The following is a 17,425-nucleotide window of genomic DNA, read 5'->3' as shown; positions in this document are numbered from 1 at the left end:
CACACATTTCTACGAGTGCCCTACAGGCTGGGACCAACTTTGCGGCCGCCATATCTCGGCGGGAAATGTTATTAAAAAGCTTATTACCAACTGTGTCCCAGAAATCTCTAGTAAAAAATTCTGAGTGTTTTGCGTTTGGGAAATTAACTAGAGTCCAGGTTAGGAGGGTTTTTAGTTCTTGTTTAGGCAATTTACTCTGGCTGGTTTTCAGTGAGAATTTTAGTTGCTTATACAGCTTTTTTTCTGGGGTAGAATAGCTTTGACCCATGATAGACTGGTTTGTGACTCACCTCTTATCTAAATGATGTCGGCTCGTCTCTCAGAGCTCGGGTGATGGGTGCTGGCCAGGCACCTCCTGTCCGTTCTCTGGTGTCACTTAGTAATACTCGCACATAACCACGCTGCAGAGTCGTCTAAAAACTACGGTTTGGACACTGCAGCGGAAAAACTTTTAGAGAGATCGGGGTGCAGATGCTGTGGCAGCGTTTACCCCTCGCTCGACCACGTAGAGGCTTTCCCCTCCTAGCCCAGGTGAGACGTCGCCTTGCAACGCCCCCCTGAGCTCAACGGGGGCTCCACGGAAACCAGGGGTTCAGACGCTGCTTGGCAACCTTCACCCCGAATAAACCACGCAGGGGGGGAGTCCCGTGTAGCACAGAAGAGATGTGGCTTTGCCACCCTCTCTCGTGTCACAGGACCCTGCGGAAATCAGGGGTGCCGAGGTCGCCTGGCAACCTGCACCCCGAAAAAACCACGCAGGGGGGGGAGTCCCGTGTAGCACAGAAGAGGCGTGGCTTTGCCACCCTTCTCAGTGCCACAGGGCCCTGCGGAAACCAGGGGTGCCGAGGTCGCCTGGCAACCTGCACCCCGAAGAAACCACGCGGTCGATACCTCTAAAGCTCCGGAGCTGACGCTGCTAAGCAACAGCCGGCCCGTGCCCGAGGGTGCCGCGGAACAGGGGCAAAAGAGTTACAGTGTTACGGTGATCAGCCGCATAAACTGCACTCTAGACGGCCTTAAAGGGTGAAAAACCAGTCTTTTTAGTTACCAATGATGGAGAAGTGTCTCACCGATGGAGAAGGCGTGGGACGGGTCTCAGACGATGGGCGCCAGGTATTGGCGTATATAAATTCTCGCTCGCGGTGAGAGACTTCTCCAGGGTCAAGCTGTTTAAGTATAAGCAATTTATTATAAGGGTAAAAGGAGGGAAGACCCGTGTCCGCCACCAGCCTCGGCGTCCACGTGGTCCGGGGGAAGGGAGAGAACAGGTAGAACAGGGGAGGTGAGGTTGGATGAGGGAGGGAGGGAGTAAGAGAGCAGAGAGAAAGAGGGAAAAAGCAGAGGGAGAGAGCAGGGAGGACGAGAGGGGTAGGAGCAGGGAGAGGGGGCTGAGAGTTAGGAGCGGGGGAGAGGGGGAGAGGGGTAAGAGGGAAAGGGTAAGGGGTCCGAGAGAAGAGTTAAGAGGTCAGAGGTCAGAGTAAAGAGTAAAGAGAGCGAAGTTCTTGTTACAATCCAATATATCTTTTTCTGTCGTGAATATTCTAATTCTTAGTAACCAATCACCATGAGACACACCCACTAAAGAATTTACATTCAGCCTATGCGCTTCCCTCTATTAACATACAGTGTTGCATTTTAGATTCTACAAAACCTTACAAGTTCTTTCCTTGCTTCTTGACCTTTGCATTCTTTATCAGCAGAAGGACATTGTTTTATCAACAGGGATTCTCCTCTAGCTGGCTAAGCTATTGTTCTTTGGTTAACCAGTACTCAGTATCCTATGACTCAAAGCAGGCTTTCATTTCTACTTTGATTCTAGCCTTCATATTTCCAGAATCTTTTGTTAAACCATCACATTCATAAGGTTTCCCTGTTTCACCTTCCCCAACACTTGCTCTTATTAAATTCCATAGAATTGGTGATTTCCCAGCTCTCTAGTCTATCCAGATCTCTCTGTAACATCTCTCTACCCTCAAGGGAATCCACAGCTCTTCCTAATTTAGTATCATCATCCAACTTAATTAATGTACATTTGATTCCTGTGCCCAGATAATTTATAAAAACATCAAAGCGTACTGGCCCTAAAATTGAGCCCTGGGGAACCCTACTGGTGACTGGCCACCAGCCCGATGTAACCCCATTTACTATAACTCTTTGAACCCAACCTGTCAGCCAATTGTTCACCCAATGTATTATGGACTTGTCCTGCTGTATGCTGGACATTTTGTCCAGAAGAAAACTGTGAGACACAGTATCAAAAGCTTTGCCAAAATAAAAAAAACCCCAAAAAACCACACCACATCTACTGGCTTCCCTTGGTCAACTAGATGTGCAACCTTGTCATAAAAGGAAATTAAGTTAGTTAAGCAGGATTTCCCCCTCATGAGCCCATACTATGACCAATATATGTTTTACAGCCAAATATTACTGTTTACGTAGATGGTATAATGGGCTGCATACAACAGTAATTTCATAGGTTACAAAATGTGTGAAAGAGCTGCAGGTTTGCATGTATTTGGGTTACAGGGATATATGGAATCATAGTGACCATTAGATGTGGATGCATTGCAGAAAAGTAGCTATGGTGCTGTGTAAATTCTCACATTGTGTATTGACTCCAGTATGCAATATCTCTTATATCCCTTAATCAAGCAGTAATGCTCAGTATCTTGTAGCCCCATGACTACAAGGTGCAGAGAATCATTGGTGATATGGGAGATTAAGGGGAAACAAGATGTGGAAGGGAATTTACAGAGCATTGCCCTGGTGACTGCATGAAGTGTGTTCAGGGAAGGAATAAAAGTGAAGTAGGTTGCATTATAAGGAAAGGCATATATGGGGAAGGGTAGGGGTCTATGAGAAACATTGCTGAAGAGAAAGGTTGGAACAAGGCAGTTAGTAATGCACATGCTGGTTGTGCATATGCTGAGTCCAGCAGGCCAAGTGTATACAGCAGTTACAGAAAATGTTCAGCTTTGCCAATGAGGGCAGTAACGCTGCTGCCACAGCCTCACCTACTTTAGATGGCAGCAGTCAACAAATACCCCATCCAGCAGCATCTCTTCACTGTTACTTTAGGATAGAAAAAGAAATGGGGCTGGTGATAAGCTTTTAGGACAAAGTAGAACTTCCTGTTCACTCTAAACTGCTTCCAAGTAGCAGGAAGCAAACAGGGTGGAAAAGCAAAGCAAATCACTGAACAGAGATACCTGCACAAAACCCCACTTTATTTTAGTCGCTAATCGGATGTGACGTCACTACGTCGGTGAACATGATCCACGCGGGAGACAGATATGATGATATGACCGCACCCTCTCTTCCTTCCTTCTCCCTCCCACTCGTGTTTCGGCCTGGCAGTTGCTATCTATTTGAACTATCAGCCACCACTATAGGTTCCCTCCTTGCCTACTCCGATGTAGTATGATCTTACATCCATGGATAATCCATTGTCATACTAGTGCCACTTTGCTTGTTGGGGATAGAACGCCCCCTCGCACGCCCTTAGCGAGGTGGAGGTTTTAATACGTTCCTAACAACCTTATTTTCTTTCCTCCTTGAGGAAACAGCTCCTCCTCCCCTCCGGCCCTAAAAGCTGTCCGTCATACGGGTAGCCCTGCCTCTTCCGGGTCTTTTCGGCTCGGCCACTGCTTCCTTCTCTCTTGCTTGCTCTCTTTTGTGAGTTATAGCAACTGTTGCCTTGTGAATCAAGCGCCATAGTCACCGTAGTCCTGGCGACTGTTACTCATCAACAACAACTGCTCTTCTACTGCTTTCTATTTGCTTCCTAATCATCACCTACAACAGCCACCACCAGCAAGAACAACACCACAGCTTTCCACGATTCAGGTGAATGTAACTGTTCCGTATAGGCTTGCAATTCTGCCTTTCTATCCCTTTCTTCTCCCCCTTGCCTCCACCCTAGCTTTTGCCTCCTCCCTCCTTGCAGCATCCAGGTTGGGACTGCTGCATTGGGCTTCGCTATTGATTGGGGGGGGGGGGGGGGGGGGGGGTGAGAGAGAAAAGCCTCGAGCGCATTCTCTTCCTCAGCCTTTCTTCCTTCCCAATTTATAATATAGGAAGAGACATAATTTCCAAAGGGGAAAATTGATGTAAATTGCCCTGTGATTGTTTATTATGAAGGGTATTTTTTTTTTAAATAATATTGGAAGTTATCTGACATGCTGCAGTACTTGTAATGTTCCAAAGTATCTTGTACATAAATAGGGAAAAGCCTATGTTACCTGTAGTACACATTAGCGATCCTTTAAAATTGTCTTGAAGGTGTTATTAGTAGTTAATAGTAGAGGTTGAAGGGCTAATTGGTACTATATAAGATTCTTCAGTGCAATTAATTGTTATGTCTGGGTGCAAGTGTAATTTAATTTTATAATTTAATTTTATGGCTGTACCTCTGAATTCCTAACATTCTCTTCTCATCAACTAACACTTTCATTTTCTTTTAAAAACATATTTGTTCTACATGGAATATTTAATGGTATTATTTTTTTCATGTACTGATCCAGAGCCTTTTTTAATTCTTCAGCTTGTGCTACTTGTAGAATTTAACCTGCTAGTATAGAAACCACTAAGTTTTCAGTAAACTCAAGGGAGTTGTGCATATTTAGAGCACAGAATGCTGTGTGTTTGTCTTACTTTCTTAGAAACACATTTGTTTCTGAAGAGCTAAAGAAATCTTGAATGTATAGTTTGAAAGGAATAAGAGCTATCTACCTGGCTATGCCTTCTTAATTAAGGTGGCCCTACCATGCCATGTTGTTGATCCATATGGTTTCTTTTCATTCAGTTTCTGTATCCAGTTGCATTATCTCAGTAGATGATTTAAAATAATTTCATAGTCTATTAACCCTAGCTTATACTGTGTTAGGAAGTGTACCTCTTACAAAAAATGTACATGCTATCTTTCTTATGAGCATAGTCTTTCTGCTGTCTAATAAAAGTTCTATGTGGAAAAATGAGAGAACATATCTACTGTGGGTTTTAACCTATTTTTAAATTACTTTAAAAGGAGAAAAACACAGATACCATGTAACTATCTAGTTCTTCACAACCCCTTAGCCACATAAATCCCATATGTATTTCCTCTATAATTGCATTACTGTCTCTCATTTAGTGCCATGATGAAATGTTTAATTGCCTCTTACGCCCATATTTACATGACACAAAACTAGGATATTTTTATCTTCAGTGATTCAGTTTTTTGTTTTATCACATCATGAATACTTTTGAATTAAACTTAATTTTAAGCTAACTGTAAAGTAATATTGTATCAGGAAAATAATGATTCATTTTTTACAATTACTGTTTACTAACATGCAGAATCTGAGGAAGTTTTAAAATTATATTTTTAGATAATATACAAGTGTGCTTGGTTGATATCTGCTTAGGTTTCTGCAAAACATATTAAAACCTCATTCCTTTGTGATATAATAGTGCTTCTGTGTCTGGCTTGACATCTCTTGGTGTAATAAGCCTTTGCCACATTAAATTTACCATTTAAAAATTAGGGATTTACTGGAACTTAGTAGTGGAGTAGCTGTTTTCAGGGGAGTTTTAGTATCTATCTTAATATATATATATATATTTATTTTTTATATACTTGTATCTATGTATACATTTAAATAGAGGTGATTGAGGTGGTTTTTTTTTAAACATGCCCTGTTCTTGGAATTGCAGAGAAGTTAATTTTCCTGAAGGTTCTGGGTGTTTGACACTATGCTAGCTGGAAAAATAATAAATTTAGTAAAGATACAACAAAATGAAAACATCCTCATGTTGGAAAATTTTCAAGAGTCTTAAGTGTAGATGGCAATATTTATTTCATTTTGGGCAGATATTTATCATGTACACGTGAAACTGCTGTTTAGAGAGATTGAGCATATGAACATCTGCATGTGTGTCAAAGCCTAGTCTATGTATTTGCATCAAGTACTTAAAAGTTTGATGCTGAGAAGTAAAGGTGGGAGAAGGAATTTGAATGGAAAAGACTAAAGAGAAGATTGAACTTAGTATGTACTGTAGAAACATCTCACAGATGAGGGAGATACTCCATAATAGTGAAGAGGGAAATGTTGGTTTAATCTTGGTAGGGTCTGATTCTGGTTAAATTTCTTCATGTGAAGAATACTTATTTAACCAAGCTATCTCACCAAACTTAACAGATTGACGCTCTATCCTAATCTTATATAAACAAACCTATATGTCTGCAGAAGTTTAGTTGCATTCAAAAGACTGTCTTATGGTACTAATAAAATATTACTTATGGAACAATTGGACAGCATTGCAACTGCTCTTTGCTAAGTCACTCCTGTCTCTAGTGTATCCTTGAGCAACACAGAAGGAAACATGTGCCCTCAGCAGAAACTAGATCTAACAAAAACCAAGACTGTAGAATATGGTTCAGATAATCATTAGCTAGTTTTTAAGTGTAACTATTTTTACAGTATAAATATCTAGATGTCTTTAACTGTAGCTATGTAGATAAAATATTTTTAGACTGTTTTCCAAGCTGTTTTCCCTCACTTTTGAGATCACAATCAATAGGATGGCTTTTAATTTTGCAGTGATCTGTCCTTGAAAGTAATTATAAGTAGTGAATACTGTACTTATGTCTCTATATTAATCTTTTTGTCTGTGTTGAGGAAAATAGGTGCTTGATTCAGGATTCTGACTTTCCTCTGTGTTCTTTACAAAGCTAAATCCTAAAAGTGCAGGAGATCGTGAATCATCATGGTTTGGATTGGAAGGGACCTTAAAGATCATCCAGTTCCAACCCCACTGCCGTGGGCAGGGACACCTTCCAATGGACCAGGTTGCTCAGGGCTCCATCCAACCTGGCCGTGAACACATCTGGGTATGGGGTGTCCACAGTTTCTCTGGGCAACCTGTTCCAGTGCCTCACTAGCCTGATGAAGTAACTTTTCTTTATGGTTTGTTTTATAAGCCCACTAGGAAAAAAAAAATAAATGGTTTGGCTTTGAGGTTTAACAAGTCCAAGTGCCAGGTCTTGCACTTTGGCTACAACAACCCCCTGCAGCGTTACAGGCTGGGGATGGAGTGGCTGGACAGTGACCAGGCAGAAAGGGACCTGGGGGTACTGGTCAACAACCAACTGAACATGAGCCAGTAGTGTGCCCAGGTGGTCAAGAAGGCCAATGGCATCCTGGCCTGTCGCTAGAGGACACAAAATGATTCACACAAACACCTCTCAGTATCAGAACAGAAAAAGGTAGTTTTTTTCTCTGACTCCAGTATTTATAGATTCTCGACAATGACCAGGGATTGGATAATTAAGTTACCATCTTCCCATGCACACTGGTCACGCGAAATGTCCATCAAAAAACGTTTCTTAGAAGGAATGTGATAGACAACTTATGTTTACAGAACTTTCACGGGAAAGTAACTAAAACTATGAAAACATTATCAGAAGGTTTAATTTTCAAGGCAACATTGGCCTGTATCAGGAATAGTGTGCACAGTCTTCCCCTGTACTTGGCACTGGTGAGGCCATAACTTGAGTACTCTGTTCAGTTCTGGGCCCCTCAATTTAGGAAGGATGTTGAGATGCTTGAACACATCCAGAGAAGGGCAACAAGGCTGGTGAAGGGCCTGGAACACAAGCCCTATGAAGAGCGGCTGAGAGAGTTGGGGTTTTTTAGCCTGGAATAAAGGAGGCTCGGGGAGACCTTATCACTCTACAACTACTTGAAAGGAGGTCATAGTCAGGTGAGAGTCAGTTTCCTCTCCCAGGCAACCACTGACAGAACGAGAGGACAGTGTAAAGCTGCTCCAGGGGAAGTTTAGGCTAGACATTAGGAAAAACTTCTTCACTGAAAGAGTGATTGGGCACTGGAATAGGCTGCCCAGAGAGGTGGTGAAGCCACCGTCCCTGGAGGTGTTTAAAAAATGACTGAATGTGGCACTTAGTGCCATGGTTTAATTGATAAGGTGGTGTTAGGTCATAGGTTGGACTTGATGATCTTAGAGGTATTTTCCAACCTAGTTATTTTTGAGATTCTGTGATTTGCTTTAGAAAAAACACTGCAAGCTTATGGAGAAGAAACAAAATATCAGTTACAAAAGCAGTTCTCATTCATGAATGTTCTCTTAGGAAGAAATTTTCTCCCCCCTGCTTCCCCCTCCCTGACTTCTTGCTTTCAAAGGAGTCTTCATTTTGTTATTATTTTTTGAGGTCCCTGTAGAAAACATTGACCAAGTAGTATTAAATGTTTTGAGATGCTCAAACTGGGTGTTATATAGACTAGTTATCTCAGCCTTTTTGATAACTTTCAAGACATGCTTTTATTCTTATGTTCCTAAAGAAATAATTTCTGTGATAATGCCCTCCATCTTATTTGAAAGGGGTAGAGGTTTCAAAACTACAGATTTAATCAGAATAATTATATGGGGAAAGGTAAGACTAAATTTATGCTACTATTGAAGAAAATGCAGTCAGTTCTCGGGTTTTATATATTTCATTTGGTAATAAACATCTGGCCAGTCAGCAAATATCCACACCTTATACTCTCTGTTGTAATATGGATACAATTGAAGAGCAAAAGGCATAGGCCAGATTTCCTATTTCCTACAGATGTCATCAATCATGCTACTTTTGAACAATTTGTAGGAGAAAAGCCCTATTGTTCACTTCTTAGCCATTTCTTCACCTTTCTTCAGTGGATTTGCAAAAATTTTATTGAAAACACTGATCCAGTAGAAATATTTTTAGGTATGTAATTTGGCCTGCAGAATCTTCATGATTAAAAATAATGAATAAAACCAGAAAAACACAGTTTGACAAAAACAACTTGGAGTCAATATGAAGTTTTTATTGATGAGTGTGATGTCATATGGTATAGAATATTATTTTGGTCAGTTGGGATCAGCTGTCCCAGCTGTGTCCCATCCCAACTCCTTGAGTATTCCCAGTCTACTTGCTGGCATGGCAGTATGAGAAACAGAAAAGACCTTGATGCTGCATAAGCACTTTTCATCAATAGCTGAAACATGGTTGTGTTATCAGCACTGTGTTAAGTCACAAATCCAAAACACAGAACCATACAAGCTTCTATGAAGAAACCTAATTCTATCCCAGCCAAAACCCAGTGCAATTATAAAATCTGTTAGTGTAACCTTTTACTAAAAGAGGTCTGTCAGTGTGTGGTGGCTATTTGAGAAGACTTTTAAGCTCTTTAAGCAAATTTGTCAGAAATGCATAAGGAGGGCTATAGATTTATTAGTGCTTCTTAACCTGAAAGCACCACATACCTTTTAGGTTGCACAGCAACTGACTCCTAGCAACAGTAGCAGATTGAATTTTTAAGAGCAACATGTCAGATGTAATAATAAAGCAAGAGTACAAACAGTTGTAATGGTTTTCTTTTCATAATAAACTAGTTTAAATTTAAGGAACTTTCCCTCCCTCCAAAATAGGAAGTCTCCTCCACTGACCTTGGTGTCTCTATGTTGTTTCCTCACATGTTCTCACCTCCTCCTCTTCTCTGGGTAGAAAAAAACTGTGCGTGCCCCACTTCTGGCACCAAGACTAATAAAGCTGTTTAGAATGAGAGTGGCTGTCACGTTTTGGTGTGGGGGTGGAATTTTTTTTTTCCAATTTCCTTTTTTCTATCATAATACTATGAGATAAAACAGAAAATAAAGAATCAATAAATGGAGCATTACATAAGAAATTTCATGCATGCTTAGGGAGATTTGTAAATTTCAACTTCTCTTGTAAATTAATTCATTGTAAGATTTCTTAAAAGTCACCAGCTAAACAAGTAAACAAATGTTTTGGAAGGAATCAAAATTATTTTATTTTGGGGTATAAGTCAAACTAATGGAGTTAGAAAGAGATCTCCCCTGAACAGGTTATTCCATAACTGCCTACTGTAGAGATTCTTGTGTCTATGTGAAGTTTGCTGAACTCATTTAGACAATTTTTATGTTCCAAAATATAGATGATCAGTGTTTCATTGTTTTTATTTTTTTTCTGTTGTCTTCTCTTGGTTCAGCTAAAAAATATTCTGAAGCAATTTTTCTAGCTTTTTTTTGGGTTGAATGTTGATATAAAATCCTGTATTGATCTTTCAAAATTTTATTTGCTAAACATGATAAAATTGACAATTTTAAATCAAACTCTAACCTTTTTCAAAAAGGTCTGTGAAATTCTTGTGAAGATTTGTATAAAAGTTACTGACAGACAAATTTACTCTGTCATACCAGTCTGTCAGTGTAGGTTTTTACCCTTTAAAATCCTTTGTGTTAAAGGTGTGAAAAAGGTAGAAAATATGCGGGCAGGTAGTGTGGTATGGAGATGGAATGAGACAGAGAAATAAAACATGCTTCTGCATGGGCTCCTCTCCATGGGCCACAGTTCCTGCCAGGAGCCTGCTTCAGCATGGGCTTTCCATAAGCTCCAGTGTTCTTTGGGGCATATCCACCTGTTCCACTGTTGTCCTTGCTACAGGTTGCAGGGGTATCTCTGCTCTGGTGCACCTTCTCCCCCTCTACTTTCACTGACCTTGGTGTCTGTGAGGTTGTTTCTCACTTTCTTCCCCCCCCCCCCCCCCCCCTTTCTCATTCTGCTGTGCAGTGATTTTGCCCTTTCATAAATATGTTATCACAGAGGTGCTACCAGCTTTGCTGATTGGCTCAACTTTGGCCAGTGGTGAGTTAGTTTTGGATCTTGCTGGAACCACCTTTGTTAGGCACAGGGGCAGCCCCTGATCTTTCTTCACAAAAGCCACCTGTGCAACCCCTTGTGGTCTGAACACTAATGGAGTCTGACAACATGTTCTAAAACAAAGCTTTATTGAAGCAGTAAGAAAGATGAGCAGTGATGTGCCTATATGGCACAATCACCATTAGCAAACATAGGATCATAAGTGATGTCATAACTGGTGGACTGCCAGGTACACTTGATGGTTGGATCATCTGACAGCAACTGCCAATCATGCAATTGTCTTTTGAGTGTGGGTAAAATTATTTGTGCCTTCCATTGACTCCACCATGTTGCATTCCACTCCTAAGAGGAAGGGAGCACTCAAGATTTGTAGGTGCTCGTGGTTGGAAAGGAATGACAAATGTCAGAAGGTCTAAAAAAAACTTACCAAGATTTATTAGTAAATTATAAACTTGGCATGTAAATTGGTATAAGTTAGTCCCTTATCTTCTAGTAGCAAGAAAAAGAAAAAATAAAAGAGGGAAGATGGAGAGAAAGAGAAATAGAGAGGTCAGATAGGAGAGGAAAGGAGATCACCAGTCCTGGGTCCAGCATCAATCTGGCTGACAGGGTGTCCAGGGTCCTGGGGGGAAGCCACGCAGACTTTGTTGGGGGTACCTTTTTATAGATAAGTTTTCCCCACACCAGAGATAAGTTCCTTGCTTTCTATGCAAATTAGTCATCATACACAATTTGTTCTTCTGGACCTTTCTGGAAATGGGTCGGAGGGCTTTGGGGGTCTTGATCTCATTCCTGCCCTTGCTCTGGACTGTGTTGTACTTACCTCCAGGAGCCAGAACAAGGATGTTTGTCCTAGAAAAGTGCTGCCCTACCTCTGCGTGGCCCCTTTTCCAGCCATATCCTTCTCTTTTTTGCCCATTTGCACACGTGCTCTTATGCAACAATCCTTGTTTGGCTACATGGCTATCAGTGTTTTAGACATACACATTAGCTTCTCATCTACTGGGCTTCTATACACCAATGGTAGTGTGATTTGAGAGAATCATACTTTACGTGAAGAATGCGGACAGCATCTTGCCTGCGCTTCTGATACTGGTCAAGAAGCAGGGTATCAGGAAGCAGGGTGTCACCTCCCCCAACTACCAAAATCTTGCCTCGTAAATCTTGTTTTGTTTTAAACCACACTTTGTTAAATGTAGTGAGGTTCTTTCATTACTTCATATGCCCTCGATAGAGAGCTAGTGATAGAAATTCATCTAAAAGAATGCCTTGCATGTCATAAAGCTTTATTTTATGACATAAAACCAAATTAAAAGGTGGAAATTAAGAAACCATGCAGATGCTCACTTGACCCCCCCCCCTCCTCCCCAACCCAGTGGAATGGGGAGGAGAATCAGAAGTAAAACTTGTATGTTGAGATAAGAACAGTTTAATAATTGAAAATAAAGTAGAATACATTAATAATCGCAAATAATAATACTGATAATAAAAAGGAAACAAACAAGTAATGCACAATGCAATTGCTCACCACTCACTGACCAATGCCAGACCCCCCTTCCCGAACCCAGATCAGCTACCCTTCTGGGTAACTCCTCCCAGTTTATATACTGGGCATGATGTTCTATGGTGTGGAATATCCTTTTGGTCAGTTCAGGTCACCTGTCCCGGCTGTGCCCCCTCCCAGTTTCTTTTGCAAATCTCCTCACTGGCAGAGCATGAGACAAGAAAAAACTCCTTGACTTAGGATAAACCCAACTTAGCAAAACCCAAAACATCAGTGTGTTATCAACACCATTCTCATTCTGAATCCAAAACACAGCACTGCAATGGCTACTGAGAAGAAATTAACTTGCTCCCAGCTTAAACCAGGACAGAGTGCAAAAAGGTTTAGCAGTACTTAATCATGGACTAATTTAACATTTATGAAGTGATTCAATAGGGTTTACTGCAATTACAACAATGACTTAATTATAGATTTAAGATAACATTCATACCATAATCAATTCACATGCACTCATACAGACAGATGTATGCATCTATATGTGCAAAGGTACCTGTTAAAAACTCCCCTTGAGTTCAGTGAAATATGCCAAATCCCTTTGTGTTCTCAATTAGCAAGGGTTGTACCTCGAGGAGTGGGGGGTGGGGGGTGGGGGTGGTGTCAGCCTAAGCCTCATTATCAGCAATGGTCTTTCAAGTATTGCAAACTTGAAGGTTCATGAGCTCTGAGAGACATCCCACTCAGTAGGAGGTGCTGGCACAGCCCACTGCAGTCCAGGAGAGCTCAAAGGGCCTTTATAGGGTCACAAGATTATTTGCTTTAGTCATCAGTAAGTTTCCATCCTGGCCATAACCTAAGTTGGTAACTACTGGACATTTTTTTTCAAAAATATAACAGTGTAACAATGGTACTATTCCACTTATTCAGGTAAATAGTTTTCCAAGGCTGTCAGGGGATAACTGATTATCCCTTGTTCCCCACCTTGGTTAGGCAACTGATGTTCCTGATACGATCATTGTTGTTCCCACCTTTACCATGCAAGAGCTCCTGGTCAAGGGATGCTTCACTACCCAACTGGGTTGATGAAGGCTTATCAGGAGTTCCTGAGATCTGTTTGTATTTCAATATCAAAATAATTAGAAGTGTGAATAGGTCTTAAAAGTATGGAAAAAGGCAAATGTTATGCTCATCTTCAAGGAGAATGAGGATGAGGAACTGATGAACTACAGGTTTGTCAGTCTAACCTCAGTCCATGGATAGGTTATGAAGGAAATCCTCTTGTAAACTATTTCCAGACACATAAAGGACAAGAAGGTGTATGGGAACAGCCAGCATGGATTTACCAAGGCAAAGTAGTGCCTGACCAACCTAATAGCTTTCTGTGGTGAGTTGACTGTGTGTATGTCTCCAAGGGAAGAACAGTGGATGCCACACCTTTTACTTTAACCTTTGACATGGCATCTCATGGTAGGTAACCTTATGGCCAAATTGGTGAGATATTGATTGAATAAGTAGACAATAAGGTGGGTGGGGAAACTGTCATGGCCTACCTGGCTCAGAAGGTGTTGAGTAGTGATACAAAGTTTAGCTGGGAACCGGATAGCAGTGTTGTCTCTCAGGGATTCATACTGGGGTTGATAGTGTTTAATGCCTTTTTTAGTAATCTGGACAGTAGGATGGAGTGCGCCCTTGAAAAATTTGTGGGTGACAGTAAATTGGTGTGAGTGGTCAGTATTCTGGGGGGCAGGGCTGTTGTTCAGAGGGACCCCAACAGACTGGAGAAATAGGCTGATCAGAATGTTATGGAGTTCAACAAAGGGAAATACCAAGTCCCATGTCTGGGCTGAAATAGCCCCATGTACTAGTATGGGCTGTGAGCCAACTGGCTAGAAAGCAGCCTTGTAGAATAAGAAGGATCTGGGGGTGCCGGTGGGCAAGAAGTTGTACACAAGCCAGAAAAACATGCCCTTGAGACAAAGGCAGCCAAAAGTATCCTTGTCTGTATTAGCAAGAGTGCAGCCAGCAAGTCCAGGGAAGTGATCCTTCCCCTCTATTCCATGCTGATAAAATCGCATCTGGAATCCTGTGTTCAGTCTTGGGCTCCCAGTATATGATAGTCAGAGAGAGACTGGAGCAAGTCTGGGTCTGAAGCATGTGACATGAGGAGAGGCTGAGAGAACTGGATTTGTTTGGCCTAGAAAAGAGAAGGCATGGAGAGAACCTACTGCTGCCTTTCAACTACCTAATGAGAAGGTGTAGAGAAGATGAAGGCAGACTTCTGGGAGGTGCACAGTGAAAGGACAAGAGGCAATGGAGACAAGTTAGAACAGGGGAAATTCTGACTTGATATTAGCAAAAGTTGTGTAGAAAGGGGGGAAAAGGATGTGTATCAGGAAGCATTAGGTAGCATGTTTTCAGTCTCCCTATCATCTGTTTAAAAAAAAAACCCAAAGAAATCTGTACCAGCCACATGTTTTTTGTTTTGTTTTTTTTTTTAAAGAAAGGCAAATTTTTCATTGTGTCCATGGATTCTGGTTTTAGGAATATTTATTGAAACTGGCTAGGAATTTTTTCTCTTCAGTGTTATATAGGAATAAACTATATTTAAAATTATTCCTGAAAATGAACCAACCATAAGCAGGATCTGAAATTCTTAGTAATAATCTAAATAACATTTCAGTCTTATTTTCAGTTAAAATTACTTCCTGACACACATTCTAGAGATAGATGTTTTCTGATTCTACTTAACATGACACTCAGGAAACCTATTTATAAAATTCAGTTTTGAGTGGAAAACAGATATGTATTAATGCCATTTGATCACAACACAAAACCAAAAAGAATGAATGTAGGACAGTTTTCAGGTAGGTGGTTACATGACACTTCAAAATCAGCATATATAGATATGTATTTCTTGATGCCTACCAGTAAGAATTTATTGCAAAGTTTAGAAATGAAGTTTGTGCAACACTTGGCTGAAAAAAGGCCCAGCTGAAAAGGATCCAGGGGTGCTGGTCGACAGCCAGCTGAACATGAGCCAGCAGTATGCCCAGGTAGCCAAGAAAGCTAATGGCATCCTGGCCTGTATCAGGAATAGTGTGGTCAGCAGGACTAAGGAAGTGATTCTTCCCCCGTACTGGGCACTAGTGAGACTGCATCTTGAGTACTGTGTCTAGTTCTGGGCCCCTCACTTCAAAAAGGACATTGAGGTGCAGAATGAGTCTGGAGAAGGGCAAAAAAAATTGGTGAAGGGTCTAGAGAGTAAGTCATATGAGAAACAGCTGTGGGAGCTGGGATTGTTTAGTCTGGAGAAGAGAAGGCTGAAGGGAGACGTTATTGCTTTCTACAACTATCTGAAAGGAGGTTGTAGCAAGGTGGGGATCAGTCTCTTCTCCCAAGTAACAAGGGATAGGTAAAGAGGAAATGTTCTTAAGTTGCACCAGGGGAGGTTAAGATTGCATAACTGCTGTTATAATTTTAAATATATGCCTGTAGAAAATCTGTTGAACATCTCATTTCTAATTGCTGGCAGAGACAGAACAATACCTATACAATAGCTATGCAAAACTTGAAGCCATATGATAAATGCTTATTTAATTTGGATCACATCTTTCATTTTATTGTTACACTAAACAGTTTTGGGAAATATAATAAAAAGGTCAGAAATTACCGACAAAATAATACAACAGCTGAGATATTAGCATCCTTTCAGGTAGTTGTAGAGAACAATAAGGTCTCCCCTGAGCCTCCGCTTCTCCAGAATAAACAACCCCAGCTCCCTCAGTTGCTCTTCATATGACTTACTCTCCAGACACTTCACCTGATTTGGTGCCCTTCTCTGGAAACACTCTAAGACCTCGATGTCCTTTCTATATTGAGGGGCCCAAATACTGAACACAACATTCAAGGTATGGCCTCACCAGTGCCAAAGAACAGGGAGATGATCACTGTCCTAGTCCTGCTGGCCACACTATTTCTGATACATATCTTCAACTTCCCTTACTGGTACTTAGTTAATATGAGCAGGAGCTTAAACAGGGAAGACATTGGAAAAATAAATTTTGTATAGAAGAAATCTGGTGGTACATGGAAGCAGATACCAGGGAGGGATAGGACCATTGGACTGACTTTGAATAGAGGATGGAAATATGAGAGATTTGAGTTCTGATAAATACATACCTTACATGAAAGTGGAAAAAGAAGAAAGGGTGAACAGGATCAAAACCTTCAGAAAAGGGGTAGGTGAAGGAAGGTATGAGAAATGTTAATTCCATGTACAATAGAGGTATTATTATCAAATATAGCAATTCTTTGTTTTTGACTAAAATGTTACAAAATAATTTTTAATGATGTTTCTTCCTTCAAAACTGTGTTTTTTTACCTTTCTTTTTCCTGCTTTTCCTTTTTTTTCTGTTTTTCCTTTTTTGAAATTGTCATGATGTATAGTAGTGTATTTTGTATAGTTCTCTCTAGTGATTTTCATTTTTAATTTGAAAGGAGAGTCCATAAATGGCGGTGTTAATCTGGAGACCTATGCTAAGTTCCCTGCTGTGTTACAGATTGTGTGTGTGGTCTGGATCAAATTATTTGGGCTCAGATAATCAAACATAATCAAGGACCTAATTCCTCTTAGCTACTCTTTGGTTGCAATTTTTAAGTAGATGAAAGTATGCAGGCATTTTTTACTTTGTTAATACCCTTTATATGATTTCATATTTGGTTCATTCTCTGGTATATACATTAGTCAAATTAAAAGGAAAATAACTGGGATTTCTATACTTTTTGTCAAATTGTCTCTCCTGTCTCCAAAACTTGCAGTAGAAAAAAGGGTTTTGAGTTTCATTGGGGATATCACATTCAAAGAAATTATTTTCTTCATACTAAATTGACCATGTTCTAGTAAAAAATGAAGGAAAGAATACTGTCACATGAAAGGGGAGGTTTTCCTTGAACCCTTTATGTTTGATCAGTCTGTCAGCATCCCAAGAAAGACAAGACCCTTGCATCTGACCAGTCTGTCAGTGTCCTGTTATGGGGACTCCACTAAACATTCCACTGTATAAGAGAACATCCATCAACAGCAAGTTGGAGTCAATTCCTGTATTTCAGTTTGCAAGGAGAGACCCCCTTCTGGATCTCCCCACTCATAGTCAGTATATTATCGGTTTTGTTCAAGTATGTTATCTGCTGCCAGCTGCTTCTAGTGCCCTTGAGAAGGACTC

At 40.7% G+C, this 17,425-nt stretch overlaps 1 protein-coding gene across 1 annotated transcript in view; it reads left to right on the top strand.

Moving 5' to 3' along the window:
* Positions 1 to 3,628: 3,628 nt before the first annotated feature.
* Positions 3,629 to 17,425, top strand: part of LOC131591635 (transcription factor RFX3-like) — a 287,779-nt gene continuing 273,982 nt past the window's right edge. Inside the window, exon 1 of the mRNA XM_058862534.1 lies at positions 3,629 to 3,846. The gene's annotated coding sequence lies outside the window, so the exon portion shown is untranslated. The remainder of the gene's footprint in view (positions 3,847 to 17,425) is intronic.

Source organism: Poecile atricapillus, chromosome W (genome assembly GCF_030490865.1).
Source record: "Poecile atricapillus isolate bPoeAtr1 chromosome W, bPoeAtr1.hap1, whole genome shotgun sequence".
Taxonomy (NCBI): Eukaryota; Metazoa; Chordata; class Aves; order Passeriformes; family Paridae; genus Poecile; species Poecile atricapillus.
This window is presented reverse-complemented; position numbering and strand designations above follow the sequence as displayed.